This window comes from Alnus glutinosa, chromosome 2 (genome assembly GCF_958979055.1).
Source record: "Alnus glutinosa chromosome 2, dhAlnGlut1.1, whole genome shotgun sequence".
NCBI classification, from domain to species: Eukaryota; Viridiplantae; Streptophyta; class Magnoliopsida; order Fagales; family Betulaceae; genus Alnus; species Alnus glutinosa.
The window spans coordinates 19,151,804-19,169,990 of NC_084887.1; positions in this window are offsets into that span (position 1 = coordinate 19,151,804).

Below are 18,187 nucleotides of genomic sequence, written 5' to 3' on the forward strand. Positions count from 1 at the left end.
GGATTTTTGGAATTCATTGAAAGGCACGTGAACATTAGAGATGGTCAAACTCATTCTCAGCTACAATCAGACCTTATCGAGCACCTATGGCAATTGCATAGTCAATCTTAAGAATTCTTAGTCTTAGGGTGCGTTTGGGATTGCAATTTCGTAGAGAAAAAGTGCGATTTTAAACCAAATCGCAGAAAATGAACCGTTTAAAAACTGCGTTTTTAAAAAATTGCGATTTGAAAACTCAAAAAAGTGCTTATTCAAATCACAGGCAATAGGGTGTTTTTTTGAAAACACAGTATTTTAAAAGGCTAACCTACGATTTTAAAGGTCAAACTACGATTTTGCCAAATGCTTAACTGCGTTTTTAAAAATCATTTTTTTAAATCGCATATTTTAAAATCGTTATTTTAAAATCGCACTTTTTTAAATCGCAAACCCAAACGGATCCTTATTGTATGTTTGTAGTTGCTTTGTTTTCCTATTTACATTGTTGTTTTTTGTTGCTTTTTTTTTTTAAAGAAAAAAAAAAGTGAATAGAAATTGCTTTACGTATTTGGTGCAATGTAGCTCAAAGAATATGTGAAAATTCAATATTTTCTCTTTCATTGAGTGTTGACAAAACATATAAAAATAACAAAAATAACAAAAATAATGGAAAATAATATTTAAATGCAAGTAGAGAGTATAATAGAGAATCTGTTGGAGAGAATATAGAAAATCAGTAATTAAAGTAGAGAGTTGTACTTTTTCAACAGCTATTTTAGATTTTATTGCTGGAGATACTCTTATGCATTATTATGCATGCTTTTTTTAATGAAAAATAGGTGGGAGAGAGAGTAGAATACATGAATATCATATTGTTTTAATTTTAATTTTTCTCAATATTTTATTAGTTATTGTATGAATAGTGAATAGCTATGGAGCCTATTCACTATTCAATATATAAGGAAAATAGTTATTTTGCCTTATTTGTTGGATTGAGAAAAAACGTGATAATAGTCAAATTTAACTATTTTGAGGCATTTGACTAGCCTACTGGAGATGCTCTTAGTTAATGTTTTGTCTTTTAGCTAAAAAGCAAAAAGTTACATAAAGCAATGTCAAACTATAGTATTCCTAGTAGCCTCACCAAATTTTACTAACAAAAATGGCTAAAAACCACTTTTCTCTACTCTGGTGAGCAACTTTTTTAAAGCACCCACAGCAGTCTCACTATTTTAACTAATCACTAGCTATCACTATTTCATTTAAATAATACTTTTTCAGCTTTCTTTATTCTTTCTCTATTTAATCTTTTTAGAATGTTTGTCTTTTCCTAACGGTGATATTTATGAATATTTGTCTTATTCTAATGGTCATATTTTTAAAAATTTGTCTTTTCCTATTGGGGTTGTGTTGAGACTGATTTGTATGAGAAAGAAATGAGAAAAAAAAAAAAAAGGAATGACAATTTTTATAGTTTTTTAATAATTTTGTGAGTGAACAGTACTCACCAAAATCAATTTTTTTTTGTTAAACTGGTGAGGCTGTTGTAAGTAGTTTTTGGGTGTTTTCACCAAATTGTCTCACCAAAATAGTTAAAAAACTATTTTGGTAAGGTTATTAGGAATGCTTTTACTTTTAAAACCCCAAAGTATCACCACTTTGGCGCTTACTTCCAAAGTTTGAAAACTGAGTAATGTTATACATTATCCTCCATCTCTCAAAATTTATGTGACGTAGTTTCTCATAACATTTGGTGCATGAAAAATGATTTTTTTATTAGGGGAACCATGGCACATAAACTTTGGGTGATGGAGGGTGATAAATAGATATACTCTTAAATTTTGAAAATATAAATGCCAACTTAACTTTGCATTTATTAAAAAAGGAAAAAAAAAAAAAAAAACTAAAATAAGGTGGAGGAAAGCTCCCCTCTCTGCCACCAACTAATGGTGGACTCCCCCCCCCCCCCCCACCACCACCACCACCACCACCACCACCACCACCACCACCTAGGGTGAGGGTTTACCCACCCCTAAAGACGTTTATGAGGCTAGCCTGAGCTACCCCAAAAAACTTTAACAAAAGTGGCTCGCCCATGAAAACTCTCAAGGGGGTGGCCCATGCCACCCAAAATTGTCTTTAAGGGTGGTTCAAACATTCTCATGTGGTAGAGATGAGAGACTCTCTACCACCTTTCAATTTTTTAAGTTTATTTTGTTTTTCATTTTTTTTTAAGTTCACTTTTTTCTTTTTATTTATTTATTTTTTTGTAAATGAAAAGTTGAGTTAGCATTTATACCTCCAAAGTTTATGAGAGAAAACACACTTTACTCCTCTAGGGGCATTTTGGGGTGATTAGGGGCAAAATGTAACGCATTGTGAACATGACGTAAGTTCCATTCAAAATGACAGAAAAAAAAATAACAAATGGTGCAAAGTGTCATACATAGGTATTTTGTATTAATGATAGTCCCCTAAAAGTCAATTTATTTTGTATAACATTGTCATTTAATAATATCGTTGTTTAATTTTTTAAAATAAATTAGTACATTAGGCATATCCTTATATATATATAGTATTTAAATTACATTAAACATGGTTTAGGTTTGTTATTAAGATTATCACATCAAAGATCTAAACCATAATACTTTGTGACTTATAAACTCTAGCTTATAGTTTTTTTCTTTTTTTGAAATAACTCTAGTTTATAGTTAGTGATGAGATTGTGCATTTCAGCTAATAAGATTATAACATATCAATTATGGTGATACATCTTGATCATAAAAGTAGAGGCTTATAATTGATTTGTTGGTGTGATTAGAATACACTGAACTGAACCACGTAAGTTGTTATTTTATAAACTATTGTTGATTCACTTGATTGAATAACTTAAACTCACAACTACTTATAGCATTGACTCTCAATCCTGAAAGGAACATGAACTTAAATGTAAAGTTTTGGTCACTTTAGGAGTGAGATTGTACGATTAAAATCTTGGTGTGTTAGATAATCACATGTAGTGTAATAAGAACACTACTCCTCAAGATGAAATACATAATTATTTTGATTGAAATTAAATAGGCGTGAAATATATGAGGTGAAGAATATCTCATTAAGATAATACTTTATAAAAATATCTTAATAATATCACCATTAGGGTTTAAGGTATCTAATGATAAATGGAAATCAAATCCAACAATAAATTTCAAGTCTACATTAAAACCCATACTTGTGCATTAGGGGTTGGGGGAGGGGAGTAATTATAGAAGTCACTCTTTTGTTACTTTTGTGTCCCTTCAATAATGATGCGGCTTTTAAAATCACCACTTGATCAAAATTCAATAGTGATCAATCACAATTTCAATGGTGATTTTAAAAGTCACATCATTTTTTTAGGGATACAAGAGTAACAAAAGAATGACTTCTAACATTACTTGGGGGGAAGGGGGGTTGATTGAACTGAAACATATACAATATAACCAAAAATGCAAATGTGTAAAATATTCGGTGGTTAACCAAATGTAAGTTGCAATGAGGATTATTTTTGGTAAATATTTGGTATGATCCGAACTAAAGATGCAACATGTAATATAGCACTTCCCCAAGCGAAAACTTTTAGTTTTGTTTTCATAAGCAAACTTTGAGTGTAATGCCCAAGAAAATGAATCACAAAATAATATTAAGGGTGATTGAATATTTGAAATAACCATTTACAATACATTAATATAAGCACAGGAATGCCTGAGAAAAATGGGACTAAACAAATCACGAAACGAAGGACTAGGGTTTTTGTGAATAGGTCGACAGAGGGGTAAGCTAGGTTGACCAAGAATGTGGGAAACATGGCAAAAGGCCATTTGACTTGGGAAAGAAGGCTAATGACATGTGACAAAAATATATTTTTGGACCTCAATCGACCGAGACATATGTCCATCAATCGAGATCAGGTTGGTTCAGACTTGTCCTCACTCTAATTTGATAAGGAACACGTGGCAAGCTAAGATTGAGCCACATCATAAAGGCTCGATCGATCGACCGACCACTGTAACTACTTGAAAATTCTATAAATAGAGGCCGAATTGTAACACACCAAAAAATTAATTAACTTCACAGTTCGCTTCCCAGTCTCATTCCACAAGGAATAAGACTTAAGGATTTTTATACTCGAAAAGATAATATTACTTAGCAGAAACATAAGATATTTCTATTGATATAATTAAAAAGAGAATATCTACTAAGAGTCATCACATTTTAACTAAAATTGCTATACAAATTATCGATATAAAATAGACAATTGAACCTTAAATGTTAAGCCTACAACATCACCCAAAAGTACTAATTACCATAATCAGCTTTCAAAATCTTGCAATCAGTCATCAAACATTAACTGGATTGATATCGCTATGTCAAACGGTCGCATCAGCCTCGAGGTCCATCTTAAATGTGACATCTAAAGGTAATTCAATTATAAACCAACACATGTTTTATAGGTAGAAAAGATATAAGCGTAAGTCCACAACTTAGTAAGTAATATTACACATGGTGTACAGGTTATTATGTTGTGAACTCAGTTATTTATAATCACAAGCAGCAATGCAAGGTTAAAGTTTATCATTTGACAATGTTATCATGAATGCAATATAGATATGATATATGTTATAATAAGAGAATCATGTCATAGCTCAAGGCGTTATCCCGAGTGACCTGTAATACAATATATGCATGTGTTTACAAAACATCATTTTCATCATCTTCTTAATTTATCATTCATTTTCACAAAGTATAGTTCCCAGTTGTCTTAAAGGTATTTCATTTGAGTTGTAAACAAACATGCTTAATATATATAAAATAATTATGCTGATGCAGAAAATATAATAGCAAGTATCCATGTGAGTATTATTCACTTGTATCGTAAGGTTTCTCCACAAAGTCCTCCTAAGGCTCCACAACTTCTAAATTTGAGAAATGACTCATCATTAGTTCTAACATTGAGCTAAACAAGCCCTAAATCCTAATATGCTTAAAATAGGTTTACTGCCTGACCATCGAATGTTCGGACAGAAGAGGTCGAACGTTCAGTCTAGACATCGAACGTTCGTCCAGAGAAGAGTCGAACGTTCGGTTCTGGGTAGAAACCCATTTTTTGACCAAAAAGCAACAAAACCTCTTCTAGGTAAGTTCTAAGGTCTTAGCATGATTCCTAACAGAGTCTTAAACCATAATAACACTCTCACGGAGAACTTGGTACGTAAAACCTCATCAAATTACTAACCCAACACTAATATAGTATTAAAACTTAACTAGAGATACAAAACCATAAGGTAGGGCACCAAAATTAACTAAACAGTATATAAGAAAGAAGATAACAACCTAATAACACCAACAAAATTGAGTTAGGCTTGAAAAGTTACCTCATTTAAAGAACAAAGGGCAAAGAAAGTTCATTCTTTCTCCAAAACACACATTCTCTCTCACTTTAGGAATGTCAAGCAGTGGAGGGGCATAATGGAGGTGAGAGGGCGAAGATGAGGGGTAGTTATAGTTGCCCCAAGGGTCTAAGGATAAGGATGAAGTGTTTTTCACAATACTGCCGCCGGACAGACGTTCGGGCTAACTGTTGAATGTTCGTGTACTATTAGGGTTTCTGCGAACGTTCTGTGTACGATCTAACATACATACCAAACGAGTGGGTTGTACTTTCTGATATACGGTCGATTGTACATACGACAAATGTTCGAATGTTCGGGGATAGCTACTCGAATGTTCTTCGAGCGGCAAGGGTCGAACGTTTTGCCAATACTTTGAACATTCGGTCAGAACAAAAGTAAAAAATGCACTCCATTAACTGACACCAGCATTCCCATTAATTAGGGTTGGCAAAACGGGTTATTGTGCCGGGTTCTAGTCAACCTGCCAACACGAACTCGACACGATTAGCTAAACGGGTCAACCCGTTTAGCTAATCATGTTATAAACGGGTAACAGGTCATAAATGTGTCAGAAACAGATTGGCGGGTCATAAACGGGTTGACAGGTCAACCCGTTTATAAACATGTCACTAAACAGGTCAACCCATCAACTCGTTTAGCCTAAACCCTAACCATATAACTTTGTGTCGGATTCACAGGTCATGTAAAAAATTGCTAACCCTACCATTAATCCAAATAAGGCTTACTTAACCCTATTTAATATTTTGAGGTATTACACAAATGCTGAATGATTTTTCAGTCAAAAATCTTTTTTCTCTCTCTCTGAAAAATGTATATGAGTTATAAGGGAAGGGTTTTTTAGTCACGAAGCCCTAAAAAAGTGAAATCTTGATGTAGTAGTTTTGAAGTAATTGGAAAAGCAGAGTTTTTGAGGTATAAAGACTAAACTCTAGCTTTTCTTGCTGGATAATTTGATAAAGTGTCGTTGTAATAATCGTATAAAGTTATACGTGGTTGAGGAACATAATTATATTGCAGTTGTAATGCACATATAGAATATACACGATAATGATATATCGTTATAGTGCCGTAGTAATACACGTATAAAATCAAATGTGGATACACTACAGTTGTTAAAGCGTCATTATAATGCTCATGTAATGTTGTATATAATGTATATGTAGTATAATAGGAATACTGACAATATTATGATAACCACGTAAGTCATTGTATTATCGTACTTGGTTTTTATTAAAATATAGATTTTATAGTTATTTTCTTACAACCACGTAAAAAGGGTTTGCATGCATTTTAATATTGTATGTAAATACGTCATTGTGCTACCCAAACCTTGTTATGATAAAATCAAAGCATAAAAATGATATTTTTACAAAACTAGAGTTTTTGTAATAAATCTAAAAGTTAGACGCTTTTTAACATTTTTAATCTGAATATTTCATTGTATATATGGTAGTATACAGATCCGTTATGTGAAAAGAGGTTGAAAAATGAGGTTTTGGGACAGCTTTTAGAAATTTGGATTACTGTTTGTAACATGTCAATCAACCGATACATAGATCTGGTCGACCAAGCATGTGGTAGTAACTTCAGATTGTTTAACGTCCCGCTTTTACAAAAAGCGTAAGTGAAAATTTTCGAATTTTCACGTGACATTACTATCCCATCAGAGTTAAATGTTAGCAACGAAATATATAAATATAATACAGACTTGGGAATTTAAAAACACTTCAAAGCTTCTACTGAAAATACCTCAAAATAGATATAATAAGTAAGTCAGCATAATTTTACAAAAGTAGTAGTAGTAGTTATGCCTCACAAGGCATATATAATTCTACAAGCCAAATGTTTAGAGTTTAATAATTACATAACGGCGGAAATATAAATATTGTTTTTGGAACTAGGTTAGTGAATTACATCATAATAGTTCCCAAAAAGGAGGCAGTCTAGCCTCAAATACTAGTATCAGGATTCATCTAAGGGTCTGAATAGTCCTGATATTCTTCCTCTTCATAACCTGATTTAGCACATAATTCAGAGAGAAAACAATAACACAAAATACTAAAGTGAGTCCATTGTTTCCCATAATAATATGAATGCTGGTTCATTTAATAAATGTAACATAATGCAATGACTTTATAATCACATGTATACGCAATGTATAATCTATGGTCGCGAAGCATAGACATAGATTGAATATAAACATAATCATAAAGTAATGACAGTTTTAAATGCAGAGTTTTAAGTATTTCCATTTTTCCACTCCTCTGTTGGCCTTGGCACGGTTAGCATTTTATTTAAAGTCATGGCTTCCTCACTTTAACTTTTAATTATATTCTTTGGGAGCCTAGGCTCCTGGAAACCTTGGTTTCCCTGGTGACCTTGGTATACCAGTTTTTGTATTTATTATTCTCTTTTTAGGTATTTCCTCATTCACCGAGAACCTAAGAACTCTAATGAAGCCTAATGTACCCACTGTGGATCTTGATCAAACAGCTTGTTATTAGACAGATTATTAAAATAATAAAATATGCAAAGTCACGTACGCAAACAGGTAAATAAAACAGTAATCATAATATTATAGGAAAAATCAATTAGCTTCGTCCTTAGTAAGTATAGAGATACTTACTCGTTTGCTTCAACAGTTATCCTTAAAAACTGCATAATTTAAGCCATGTAATAATAGGCACTACAAAAGTATTTATTATTATTACTATAATTATTCTCAATAAATTATTTTCTATTATAGCGGCTACAGATTTAAATATAATAATCATTCTAATACTTCTATTTATAAAAATTGAATGACATAATGGTATTAATGTTTTGTTCTCTTAACTAGGATATTGAACGCCATTTTAAATTATTGAGTAATGAAATGACACTAATATAATCAAATATCTTCTTTTTATTAACCATTAGCTCCAACTAGTATATATATTTATATACATATTAAAATAACTTACACACACATACACTGATACCGGCGCACACATACACTGCCACTCTTTTATAAACACATGCACATCCTAATGCCATATATATATATATATATATATATATATATATACTTTTATCAATCACCCATATTACCCACTAACACAATTCACACACACAGGTTACCTGCACTTATATATATACACAATCAATTAAAACATCTTATGACAGGTAATACATGCAAAACTCTCCAAGTGTTCTTGTAAATTATTCTCTCTTTTCTATCCCCATAACCAGTTATTTCCTTTAACTAATATATATATATATATATATATATATCCTATTCAATACTCACTATTTTGCTGTTGATGACTGGTTATGTCTCCAAAAGGAAAAATTCCTCTATTGAAAATAAAAGAGAAGGTAAGGAGAATTATATTTATATCCGGTTGTTACAACTTCAAGGGAGAAGGGGAAAACAGAGCATATATTAAGGGAATGATACACTAAATCCAGAGAAACAAAATGAAGAATTACTTACTGGAATTTACACGGAAAAATCCAATGAAGAAAGGGAAAAATGGTCTGGAATAGAACACTCAAAAGTTGAGTTGAAGGTTGCTGGTTTTTGGTTCAAAACAAGGAAGGAGTTCAAACATTGTTTTCTAGTGTTTTGCTGAGAATGAGAGGTGGTTTAAGGCTTCATTTCTGATTTCTAAGCGCTGGTTTCATAGGGAAAATGAGAGAACTTTTCCTATTGGAGTTTCTGCACTAAAACAGGGGAAGAACATGAAGCTTACATGAGGGAGAAAGAAGAGAGAATTTGCTGAATTTGGTGATGATTTTGGTTGCTCATGCATGCTTTATATAGAAATCCTGAATGGTCGAGATTAAACCAGTACAATCCCCTTCAATGGTCGGATTGGAGCCAAATAATCTCCCAAAATCATAGCCCAAATCCACTAGGATACTATTTTCAAATCTTTAGGTAATGATTGCTTGATATATATATAAAATCTAGTTGGTATTGAATCAAATTGGGCTAACTATACTAACTAGACGAATTTCTAATCCCCTGAGACCAATAACACGGAATGAGTTCTTGAATCAAAGGTAGAAAATCGACATTTGTAGTTTACACGTAAACTGTATCGCACTGGATAATTAAGTCGCTCAATCGACTTCGACCTAGAATCGCTCAATCTTCTATAAAGTCGCTAGATCGATTCCCATTTACTCACTGTTATTAAGTCGCTCGATCGATTTAATATTCGATCGATCAACTTCGCTTCCATAGTCGCTCGATCGACTTTGATTAATAATATCTTTACTTATCTGATTTCTATACATGCATATGTACATATACACAATTCTATTTAATCTATAACTAACATTAATTAAGTCTTATACCTATGTACACACACATGTAAATATTATTATATGCGCATTATTAACCTAAGCATGATATTTTTTAAGTATTACATATTGTTTCAATAAATGCCTTGGTCGACCGAGCCTAAGGCAATAAGTACAGTAGGGCTCCATTAATTCTCGATTGATGCCGGGTCGACTGAGCTTAGTCAAAACAAAAGGATTAGGGTTTTCCAAGGGATTGTTTCAAAGCATTTAAAGATCCTAGGGTTCGATAGATGTCATAGGGTTTAAAATAGAGATTAGAACCTAACTGTTAGATATTGTATGAATCCAAATGAAGTATGAAGTCAAAATACGAGTATTAGTTCAGGAAGATAAGCTCAAATGGTAAGTATAAACTTACTTATCATGCATTATTTTACAAGAGCGTGTTATGTATGTTTTCATTGAGCTCTGTTATTTTAATACATATACGAATTACAATGTTTTACAACTTACCAGTGTTTGAAAGGAAAATGGTTTTACAAAAGAGATTGAAGTTTGGAAGGAAAACAAGATTTGTAAAAAGTATAATTACGTGATAAACTATGAGAAATGTATGCATGTGATGTGAGAATCTAGCGGTTAAGTGAGGTTATACACTTAATAACCCGATGTTAAGGAGGAGAAAATAAAAAGCCTAACAACTCGGCAATTAAATAGAGTTATGTACTTAGCACCTTGAAGCTAATAGAGGGATAAAATATTAGCAATTGAATGGTCAAGTGGAAGGAATACACTTAGCAAACTTCAGCGGTTAAGTAAGAGTATACACTTATCTTATGTGAAAGATAAAAATATGAATGTATGAAAAGACGATGAATAAACATATTAGAATATGTATTATGTGAAATAAAGCATGTGGTATGATATGTATTGTTTATGTTTTGAACTGATGTTTTCATTATCATAATATGAACTTCTTTACTACTCCATATTATGAGATGTAGATTTATTATTTATATGGTAAATAAAATGCAAAGAAAAATATTAGTGTTTTTATCACTATGTACAAAACTTCTATATTCTGTGTTTTTTATATCACAACTATGACGCTTTAATGGTAAACTATTTTGTGAAAATCCTGCATATGTAACAGATGTTCAGTATACACTAGTTATAGAGGTTTTCAGATGTAAAAAATGGGCTCAAACACTCATATAAGTGGTCAGAATGCTTATACTTTTTTTTAAAAAAAAAAAAAAAAAAACCAAGTGAGTGGATTAATACCATTTTTTTTTTTTTGTGATAAATGCAAAATCAGTCAATGTAATTGACCTAAATTACAAATCGTTACATGTGGTATTCAAAATGAATCAGAGGTTATGAGGGTAGACCAAAATAATAATTTAGTTCATGCACTAAAAACACTTGACAGATTCTGTTAGTGTACATGTTAGCACCAATAAAATGATGACATGTATCTTAGTTAAAAAAAAAAAAAAAAAGAAGGAAAAATGTAAAATTTGTTCCAGTGGTTTACCTTATTTATAATTAACTATTTGTGGTATCAAAATGAACTTAGAGTTCTCTATGGTATGCCAAAAATACAAATCACTAACTCTAGTCAAATTTTGTCAAAATACTTCACGAATTTCGTTAGCATGTTACGTTAGCGCAATAAAATGACGACACGTGTCATTGTTAATAACATATATATATTTTCAAAATTTTAAAGAAACTTTTTAATTTAAAAAAAGAAAAAAAAAAAAAAAAAAAAAAGAAGAAGAAAAAACCAAGGGGTGGCTTAACAGAATGAATTCAGAGTTCCTTGTGGTATGCCAAAAATACAAATCACTCACTCCAATCAAATTTTGTCAAAATACTTTATGAATTCCGATAGCATGTCACGTTAGCGCCAATAAAATAACGACACGTGTCATTGTTTATATATATATATAAAACTAAAAATTTAAAGAAATTTTTTAATTTAAAAAATTTAAAAAGAAAAGAAAAGAAAAGAAAAAACCAAGGAGTGGCTTATGATGTGTTTGGCAACCGAGTGGAATAATTATTCCACTCGGATTTTTTCTAAAACCCGCCCACCCGCCCGAATACCCGAATTTGACCCGGATTTTCGTTTGAATTTTAAGCTGATATTTTGTGTAAGAGCTGGGCCCCACGCGCAGGACAAACTGTCTCCCAAAAAGCTCGTGGGTCCCACATATAAATAATAAAATAATATAAATTTAAATAAAAAGAAAATAAAAAAAAATTAATTAAAAACACAAGGGGTGGCTGCCGGTTGGCAGCCACCCCCGACCCGGGCGGGGGTGGCCGCGCGGCCTCCCCCGGCCCGGTTGGCAGCCACCCCTGCATCAATTTTTTTTTTTTTTGTTTTTTAATTTTAATTTTATTTTTTTAAAAAAAAAATTATGTATTTATTTTTTAATTAAATAATCAATATATAATAAATTATTATTATTTAAATTATTATTTTACACAACTTTTCAAAATACCAATCATTATACACAACTTTTTAAACTTTCAATCATTTTTTACCATTAAAATATAATATTTTTCAATCTCAAAATTCAACATCCAAACACAATTTTTTACCTCGATATTTGTAAATAGAATTAGAATTCAATTCTAATTCTTAAAATTCAATACCCAAACGCACCATTATGATGTGTTTGGCAACCGAGTGGAATAATTATTCCACTCGGATTTTTTCTAAAACCCGCCCACCCGCCCGAATACCCGAATTTGACCCGGATTTTCGTTTGAATTTTAAGCTGATATTTTGTGTAAGAGCTGGGCCCCACGCGCAGGACAAACTGTCTCCCAAAAAGCGCGTGGGTCCCACATATAAATAATAAAATAATATAAATTTAAATAAAAAGAAAATAAAAAAAATTAATTAAAAACACAAGGGGTGGCTGCCGGTTGGCAGCCACCCCCGACCCGGGCGGGGGTGGCCGCGCGGCCTCCCCCGGCCAGCGGGGGTGGCCGCGCGGCCTCTCCCGACCACGGGGGGTGGCCGGGCGGCCTCCCCCGGCCACTGGGGGTGGCTGCCAACCGGCAGCCACCCTTGCATCAATTTTTTTTTTTTTTTGTTTTTTAATTTTAATTTTAATTTTTTTTAAAAAAATTATGTATTTATTTTTTAATTAAATAATCAATATATAATAAATTATTATTATTTAAATTATTATTTTACACAACTTTTCAAAATACCAATCATTATACAAAACTTTTTAAACTTTCAATCATTTTTTACCATTAAAATATAATATTTTTCAATCTCAAAATTCAACATCCAAACACAATTTTTTACCTCGATATTTGTAAATAGAATTAGAATTCAATTCTAATTCTCAAAATTCAATACCCAAATGCACCATTAACAACCGTTGAGCCACCCCAGATGAAGTAGGGGTGGCGCGTGCCAAGAGCGCTGCTGGCCCATAGGGGTGGCCGAGAGCCACTCTCGGCTTCCACTGGGGTGGCCTGAAGGCCACCCTAGATCCACCACTAGTCAAGGGGTGGCTGCCAAGCTAGCTCTTGGTTTATTTTTCTTCTTTTTCTTCTTCTTCTTTTTATAATTTAAAAAGTTTAAATTTTTCATTTCTTTAACTTCGTAATTTTTTTTTTTTAAAAAAAGTCTTTTTATTAATTAATTTATTTTTAATTTTTAAGAGAATAAGGGTATTAATGAAAAAAGTGATATTTGTGGCACACCCAACACCCTGGTAGTTTGATGGGCCACTTTAGCACACTTGAAAATTCATGGGACTATTTTAAAATCGGTTGTTAGTTAATGAGGTTTTGTTTTATATTTTTCTTTTATATATATATATATATATATATATATATATATATATATATATATATATATATATATATATATATATATATATATATATATATATATATATATATATAAAATTCATAAAATTCTACTTACAGCTTGTATTTAAAGCAAAGGTGTTACATCGAGTAATCATCTGATGTTGTTTAACAAATGAGTTAGCTAAAAGTATGGGTATGGGGAACAAGGTGTTCAAAATTGAGAAATACAATTCATACCACAAACAATGCGGATAACAATATTACAGCAGTTTACAAGTTCAAATTAAAAATAATGTAAGCAAATAATCATCAAACTACAATTTTTTTTTCTTTTTTCTTTAAAAAAAATCAATTAATCGTTAACATAACAATTTGTTGATGAATAGAAAAACCTTTGACAACTCAAAGGAAAAACCCATTCTAAGCAACCAAACCCAAGAATCCACTACGAAAAATAGTACACAGACAAAAGACAATTACAACCATATAATACTAAGACTTTGTGTGTAAGAGAGCTCCTCACTCACCTCTTGTCTCCTCGGCAGGCTCCAACTCCTCACTAGTTAAACTTCTCGTAGACTCCTAATCGACCCATCGATAAACTTCTTATTGATGAACGAATTTGTAGCAATACCGCGGCTTGATCTTGTATATCAACACAATCAAGATATTTGGTATACCAAAAACTGTCTCTCAACTCTTCTTGGGTTTTTTGAAAATTGATGCTTTTAAGAGATATAAGACAATGAGATTGGTCTTTTAAAAGCAAAATCGTGATTGTTCTGCATGGCGGCATCTAGACATGTAAAAAGCATGTCTAGACATGATTAGGGTTTCATGTCTAATTAGTTGTTCAAGTTCGGACAACAGCTCATATACAAGGAAACATGCAGTATGGGATCTCCACCTAAGCATGTCCAGACAACTCAGAGAACATGTACTCTCTGGAATTCCTCATGTTCAGACATTACCAACCATGTCCGAACACCAATCTTCAATGCTGACCATGTCCACTGACATGTCCAGACATCACAGGGAACATGTACTCCCTAAAGTCCTTCATGTCCAAGCATTAGTTACAGTACTTATTTTCTTGAAGGATTTTTTATTTTATTCCATGTAAGCTTAAATACACAACTACCCATGTCATAAATGAACATAAATCATGTTTTAGACACCGAATGAGCCAACATATGTAATATTCTAACCTTTAATCATATTAAGTAAGATCCAATTGGTGTAAGAGGGTGATAGAATTGATTTTCAAGTGTTAGAGGGTAGAATTCTAGACTTTGCACTTTCTGCCTAGACGAATGTTCAAAGTTTCCATAAATCGAACGATGTGGAACATTGAAGTTTCCAACCAATGTTCGATATCTGTCTAAATTTTTTTCTTTTTAAAAAAAGGGGGGATAAAACATCTTAATCCTTTTGGATGCCCTTGCAAGCCTTTAAATAGATCCCTACGCCCTTTAAGCCCTATTTTCATCACCTTTTGTCTGAGAAAACTCGAAAGAGAGACAGAAAGTCTAAAGAGAGACATAGAGTCTAGAGAGCGAAAATGAGCTATCTTGTAACCTTAACTTTAAGAGGAGGTAATAGATCATATGGAGTTAAACTATGACATGTTCGCTTTAATTATCATATAATATATCTATACTAGATCATCATGTTGTTTTATCATTGAGCTGAGAATCTTAACTTTATAAATGCTTGTGATTTGCAAACCTTTTTTTCTAGACAATTGAGTTCACTGCATAATAACACTTTATTCTTGTGCATTGTATGTACTAAGTCATTGACTTACACTTGTATCTTTTCTCCAATAAAATATGTGTTATTTTATAGTTGGCTTGTTTAGTGATGACGGGAACGAATGAGACAAGACCCCTTTCCTGAAGATTTTGGAGTACATAGCTTGACTTATTTTTGAAGAGATGAACCTTGGTTTGTCACACATTTTGATGATGGAGAGGACGCACGGAATAAATCGCTTTTTGGATTTTTTGCATGGTGTTTATTTGATTTAGTGTATTTGCAGTAAAGGCCCTTTGATTGATTATGAACCTGTTGTCGAGGTTATTCAAGACTGCAATCTGACTTATGATGATCTTGATTATCTTAACTTTTGGTCTAGTTGAACTTGTTTAATGCTTTAGTACCTTTAGAATTAGCTTGTAATATTCTCTTTTGACTTAATGGTTGGTCTTAAACCGAAATGCAGGATTATTATCTATGTTATGGCTTGATTTTTTATTTTTATTTTTTAGTTTTGTTTTTGTTTTACTATAGTATTTATCTATTATGGAATGATTGGTGGCTATATTTTTGTACGATAAGTGACAAATCTTCCGTTGTATGCTCTCTGATAAGAGTACAATGTTTTCTTATGTTTTCATTTCGTTCGGATGGGAATGATGTGATGTGTCGTTGAATCAATTACTAGTTAATTTTTCTCAGGGCGTTGCAACATAAAGTCTAACAAACTTCACATTTGATCATTCAGTGATAAAACCGTTACTAACATGTATGAGTTACAAATTTCTCCCAAAACTCAAACCTAACCTACCAAACCACAAATAGGCAAACACAATGTTGAATGAAATTTCTGAAACACTGAACAAGCTCATTACGTGCATGAAGATAAAGCAAGTTTTCAATAATTAAATAAGTGAAAACATGCACAACAATTTCAATACCACAAAAAAATTATAAATAACACATTTCATACATAGATACATCATAATATGAAGCATCACAATCCATCCCATCATTCATAATGGATACACCAAAATGAGTAAAGTAAAATAACATTAAAATAGCTAATCATGATAGATACATCAAACATGATAATATATTCTAACATTAAGTTCACAAATATCCCTCGAAATGCTCCCCATTTTTGCTACCAAATGACATAGGAAAAGATAATATCCAAAGTATCAAAATGGGATAAAATAAACCCAGAGATCAAATTGTATCATCAATGACACCAAACATGAAACAAATATCTAGACAAAGCATCTTTGTCTTCCTCCAATAACGTACGATCCAAAGCACACAAATCAAGTGTTGGGTTGGTGTCCAAAACTCTAATTGCATTGATGATGCTTTTCTATAATTATATAATATTAAACAATGGACATATGTATTAATGTCTTACATGTACATATATGTTTGAATATTTTTATATTATATACGCATAAGGTCTCTAAGTTACATTGTATTTGACTATGATGTGAATAATGAGATTATCACACAGAAGATCATAGTTATAGGTCCTTGTAACTTATAAAATATTGTTCATAGTCGTAAATAGAACTGAGAAATCCATCTAGACTATAACATGTCAACCTCAATAATCTATCTTGATTAGGATAAGCAGGTAGAGCTTCGGGTTGATATGTTGGTGTAAGAGTAAGGTAGTGCTATGCACCGAATGGACTACGTTGAGTCTTCATTCTTTCAACACTGTGATAAAGAATGATTTATGTACACAACAACTTATAATAATTACTTTAAATCGTGAGAAGATTGTGTAGTTAGATGTAAAGTGTAGGTCACTTTGATATATGAGAGTGAGATCACTCAATAGTCAACATATCTATGCATTGGGTGATTACATATAACATTGTAGGAACATGTTTTTCAATAAAGAATCCAAATCGTTTATCATGGAACAAAGTGATAAGGAATATTGTCCTTGATGTAGATTTAATGAAAACGATGATCCTAAAAGCTCGGGCCTAGGTGTTTTAGTGGTATTTGTTGAAACTTTATTTTGTGCAAGGCGAGATGAAATCTCACAAAGTACAAAAATGATATATCATGTAATTAAATAATGTTATCAAGGAAAATAGGTAGCGAATAAAGTTACAGTGTATTGACTTTGGTTTAACAACGAAATGATTCTATGGAGGGCTCATATGTAATAATTAAGTACGTCACATGGATTAATTCATTAATTTGAAAATACATGTTAGAGTGCAATCACATTTGCTTAGTGGAATCAATTGTGATTAATAGTGTCGTGTGATATTGTCACAAACCTATTAAAACTAATTGTATTTTTTCCTTTAGGTCCATCTTTGAGCTTGTAATGCCACGAGAAATTAATTGACTAGTAATTAATTCTCGTGTGCCTCCCAAGACTTATTTATCAAGTAAATAAGTTTCAAGGGATCTCTAAACCTCAAAAAAGATAACAAGCAGCGGAAGTACGTGAATTTTTTTTCTTTCTATAAACATTTATCATTACAATTAGAGCATTACTAAAAGTCTCCATAAATAATATCTATACTTGGTCGTGCACCTATAGGATATGATTAGGAGTCTTAGTTCTTCTATGACTCCAGTCCTAGTTCTACTGTGGGTCCAATTTTGGTTCATCCATGACTCCAGTCTTAGTTCTACTACAACTCCAGTTTATCTCATATCCTAATCATAATTGTAAATCCAAAGTCTATAAATAGATGACCATAGTGAAGTATAATTTATCAATTCACTGATTGATAGAATTCATTGATTCATAAGTTGAAAAACTTCAAGACTCAAGTTTCACAATAAAAGGCACAAGAACGTATAAAGAGGATCATGAGAAATATTCAATTGAGAAT